The following is a 4,452-nucleotide window of genomic DNA, read 5'->3' as shown; positions in this document are numbered from 1 at the left end:
TACATTCATAAATTAATGGACATTTGGGTTGTTTATACCTTTTTTAAAAAAGATTTTATTTATTTATTCATTAGAGGCAGAGAGAGAGAGGCAGAGACACAAGCAGAGAGAGAAGCAGGCTCCTCTCAGGGGGCCTGATGTGGGACTCAATCCTGGAACCTCGGGATCACACCCTGAGCCAAAGGCCGACTCTCAACCTCCTGAGCCACCCAGGTGTCCCAGGTTGTTTATACCTTTATGGAAATTATGAATAAGCTGTTACAAACATCCAAATATTTATTTTTAAAATTATTTTTGCGTAAAATAAAGTGTAATTTTAATTTTAATTATGACTTTTTTTTTTTTTTTTTTTTTTTTTTTTTACCAGTTCTTAGCTCTGAACTAGGTATCTCCCTGATATTACGCAGGCAACCCAGTGAGCATTTTCCTGGGCAAATAGACTTAAATGAAGGTATACAAAATGTGAATAATATATCCTACTGTATTATTCTTATTAGTTATAAAATGGCAATAATGCCAGGAAGTTGATAGCACTCTAGAACTTCCTCAAACTGAACATGTGGAAACCCAATTAAGCAAATAAGTCTGTGACAGAGCTTATTGGGAAGTACCTATTGAAGCCTTCCAACTATAAAATCAAGGAGTAGGAGCTATTGCTTTGGTATAGATAACAGAAAAGGGATGGTGTCAGGTCTCATATTATCATTACAATGTTACCCTGCATTTGGTAATAGAGGATGTGTCTGTTGTGAATATAGTGACATCAAGAATGTCACCTTAGGGGCACCTACATGGCCCCTAAGGGGCCCTACCCTTGAGCATCTGCCTTTGGCTAGGGTCGAGATCTGGGAGTTCTGGGATCAAGCCCCGCTTAGGGCTCCCTGCTTAGGGGGTATCTGCTTCTCCCTCTTTTTGCGCTCCTCCCAACTGCCTGCTGGAGCTCATTCTCTCTTCATCAAATAAATAAAATCTTAAAAAAAAAAAAAAGAATGTCAATGTAAAACAGTACTGGAGGAACAATAATATTTTACCCAGTTTTACAAGAATATTGTATTGAAAACTGACAAAATTTTCAATTAAGAAATGTTTACTGAAAAATAAATATGACATTCTGAGAAAGTTGGGTGAAATACATGTTGGGTATTCAACTTAAAGAGCAGTATATTTATTGCGTTTAGTTCTAGGTGGAAGGATTATGAATGAATGAATCTCTACTAGATGACGCTCCGTGTCATCTACAACTGTGTGACATCAGTTTTTACGAGAAGTTGACTAGTTCATTAAAAACCTCAGGTTCGTCACCACCGCGTTGCCCTTTCCGCGGTGCCATCGCACGTGTACTTTTTAACAGGCAGCGGCGCGAGATAACCCGGCGAGTGACAAGTCTACCTCGTCCCCCATTTGTCCCCCGCCAGCGGCTGCAGTCCCGCCAGCCACCGCCAGGGTGAGACGGAAGAGGCCTCCCTGCCCTCTTGGCTGGGATCTTGGAGATCGTACAGCACCATGACGTGCGCCGAAGACGTAGGTGTAGACGGTGAACAAAGAGGAGCCCCACGGTGGATGTGGCGCCCCGGGCACGCCCGCGTCGGGCCCCGGCGCGACGCCCCGCACCTCCGCTCGACTCCCCGCACCCGGGCAGCCCCGGCGGGGCGAAGCGATAGGGCCGACCGCGGAGTGGAGTCTCCATCCACGGTTGAGGACCAGGAGACGGTGGAGGCCGTGGGGAGGCTGGGTAGAGGCTGGGGAGGGCCACCGAACGAGGCTGCGGAGGAGGACGACGGCAGCGCGGGAGGACACGCCGAGGGGAGGCCGCGGCCCCTCCGACAGGCGGGAGCCCCGCTCCCGGGGAGCCCGCAGCTTCCTCCATCTTGGTGGATGCAGGCGGGGAGCGGCGTCTGGGTGTGTGCCCTGGGGCGCCCGCCCCAGGGGCCCCTCGGACGCACACGCTGGAATCAGGGGCTGTGCCCTCGGCCGAATGGCGGAGCCCAGTTGGGGCTTCGCGGGGCCAAGTTTCCCAGCCCCACGGGCTTTGGTTTTGAATTGGTCCCAAGTTCCCACAGCAGTCCCGACAAAATGGAGGACGTCGTCTCCTCCTACAGCCGTGACGGGAGGTGGGGGGACAATTCCCCACGGGCTGAGGCGACGGTGGAGGTGCTCCCACCCCCTCAGCGCACGCGGGAACCCCCTGCGCGCGCTGCCCCGACCTCCCGCCGTGCCTCGCTGCGGCCCCTGCCCGGGCGCGGCCCTCCCGGGGGGCGTCACGCACTGGACAGGGAGGGCGCCGAGGACATCGAGGCCGCGTCTCTCCTCAGGCAGGGTCGCTGGGAGCGGCTCCAGGGGCCCGGGCGCCCAGGCCCGAGTCAGGGTAGGCGGCCACGGCCCCGGTGTCGGGCCGTCCCGGGCCCTGGAGGGCACCCCGGACCCCCAGGGAGCGAGCCGGCGGCTGGGGCAGCGGGCAGCGGGCAGCGTAACTCGGGCTGCCTGACCCTGACGGACCCGGGGGTGGGGGCGGGGAGGGAGGCGGGGGTAAGGAGGGGAGGGGACGCGGCCGAGGGCCGAGCGCCGGCGGAGGGGGGAGTGGAACGGCAACGCCGGGGGGCGTGGCCCGCGCCTGACGGACAGCCCTTCGGACCACCCCCCCGAGGGGGGTCCTGAAGGACAGCAGAGGGGGCCAATGGGCGCGCCCGAGGCGCCCCGGCCCGCCCTCCCCGCCGGCCAATGAGGGCGCGGAGGGCGGAGCCTCCCCGGGCTCGGCCGCGCCACCGCCTCCTCCGCCTCCTCCTCCTCACCAGCGCTAAACCCGGGACTGGACCGAGCGGAGTTGTGCGTGTTGCCGAAGGGGGGTGGGCCGGGGGAGGGGAGGTTCGTTCCGCGGAGCCGCAGCCAGAACCGGGTGAGGCTTATCCCCGCTGTCTTTCCAGTCCGGGTCCGCCGATAGTGGGGGTGGCTGGGAGCAGCGCAGCCTCGGGAGGAGGAGGCGGAGGCGGAGGCGGCTGGGGAGGCGGAGATGGGTGAGGGCAGCCTCCGGAGCCTCCCACCGACCCGGGATTAATACCCCGCGGCGCGGCCGCCGTCGCCGCTGCCGCGTCGGGGCCTCGGGGGCTGCTCCGGGCTCCGCTCATGTCACAGGCGTCTTCGCGTGCGGCCCGAAGGGCTGCGAGAGTGAGGGAGAGGCCGGGAGGGCTGGGTGAGGCGGACGCCAGAGGCGGGGGTCGCTCGGGGGCCGGGGGGCGGCCCGGGCCGGGGCGGCGGGAGGTCGCGGGGTATTTTTCCTTTCTTTCTTGCGGGGGGGGTGGTGGTGGTGGGGCGGTGGGGGGAGGGGCGCCTCAGTTGGTTCTCCCGCTCTCGGGGCTGCGCTCGCACCGTCTCCGCGGTAGCCCGAGGTCCCCAAGTTTTTCGGGGCGAGGGTGCTGCCTCTTCCCCCGCCGGGTCCCCTCCGTCGCTCTTCCCTTCCCCGGGCTGCGCTGCGCGGCTCTCGCTCCTCACGTATTGTTTGGCTGGGTCTCTAATGGCGGACGGGGAGGCAGCGCTGCCGGTCGCCGACTGCAAGGGGGGGGGGCAAGTCTCGGGCCCAGGGCAACTGCTTGGGGCAAATATGGGAGATAGCAGCCCGGCGGTGACGTGAGCTACCCCTTACCTCCGAATTGGTGCCCGGAGTGACGGGGATGACGCTGGGTGGGCAAATTTAGGAGGGAATACGGATCCTTGCTGGCGTCGAGGCAACGTCTGCCCTTCCCCCCCTTTTCAGTAGCAGGCTTGGTGCCCTCCAGCCTCCTCCCTCCAGATTTTGCCTTTCACGTGGGTTTTGGTCCCAGATATATATTTTGCGCGGTTTTGCTCTACTTTACGTAGGAGGGGATTGTTGGCTGGGGAGTAATAATAGAAGGGCCAAACCTCCTTGACCTCTTATTCTCGTCTCGGCTTCCTCCTGGTGGAAAGGGCTTGGTTCTACCACCTGGTTAGATGTTCTTGATCCATTTTTCATTTTTCCTCTTACCCCAGGACCAGGAATCGCGTTCAACCCCATCTGGTGCGTCTTTGGCAGAAAGTGAGGAAAGCACCCCCATTGTGAGTCCTTCGCCCCTAATTTGTTGATCTTAAAGGACGTTGTCAGGTTGTAGGGGTACAGCCGTGGGACTTGTCCATCCCCGTTGTTTTGAGGGGGAGGAGCTTTCCCTTGGGTGGCAGCTGCCCTCGGGGTGAAGCCTGGGTAATGGCTGGTGAGGCAGCTGGGAGTGGGCGCTGCTGTTTGCACCGCTGCAGACATCTCTCCTGCTGCTGCAATACCAACCTCAGCAACCAGACGACGGGCTCCTGCAGCTGCTCACGTTACCCGGGAGGAGGGGTGGTGCAAAGGAGGGCATATTTCTGGTGCCCTCTAGAGTTCCAAAGTGGGAATTGTAGTTATTTCGTTTTAAATGCTATGCATGCAAACGTCTTTAACACTTTTTC

General features: G+C 59.1%; 1 non-coding gene across 1 annotated transcript; it reads left to right on the top strand.

Moving 5' to 3' along the window:
• Window positions 1-3,017: 3,017 nt before the first annotated feature.
• Window positions 3,018-4,070, top strand: LOC119865924. The gene is made up of 2 exons (XR_005378504.1): window positions 3,018-3,187; window positions 4,003-4,070. It is a non-coding gene; the product is annotated as an uncharacterized LOC119865924 (transcript).
• The last annotated feature ends 382 nt before the right edge of the window (window positions 4,071-4,452 follow it).

Source organism: Canis lupus, chromosome 25, assembly GCF_011100685.1.
Source record: "Canis lupus familiaris isolate Mischka breed German Shepherd chromosome 25, alternate assembly UU_Cfam_GSD_1.0, whole genome shotgun sequence".
Taxonomy (NCBI): domain Eukaryota; kingdom Metazoa; phylum Chordata; class Mammalia; order Carnivora; family Canidae; genus Canis; species Canis lupus.
Note: the sequence above shows the minus strand (reverse complement) of the source record. Positions and strands in the feature narration are given on the sequence as shown.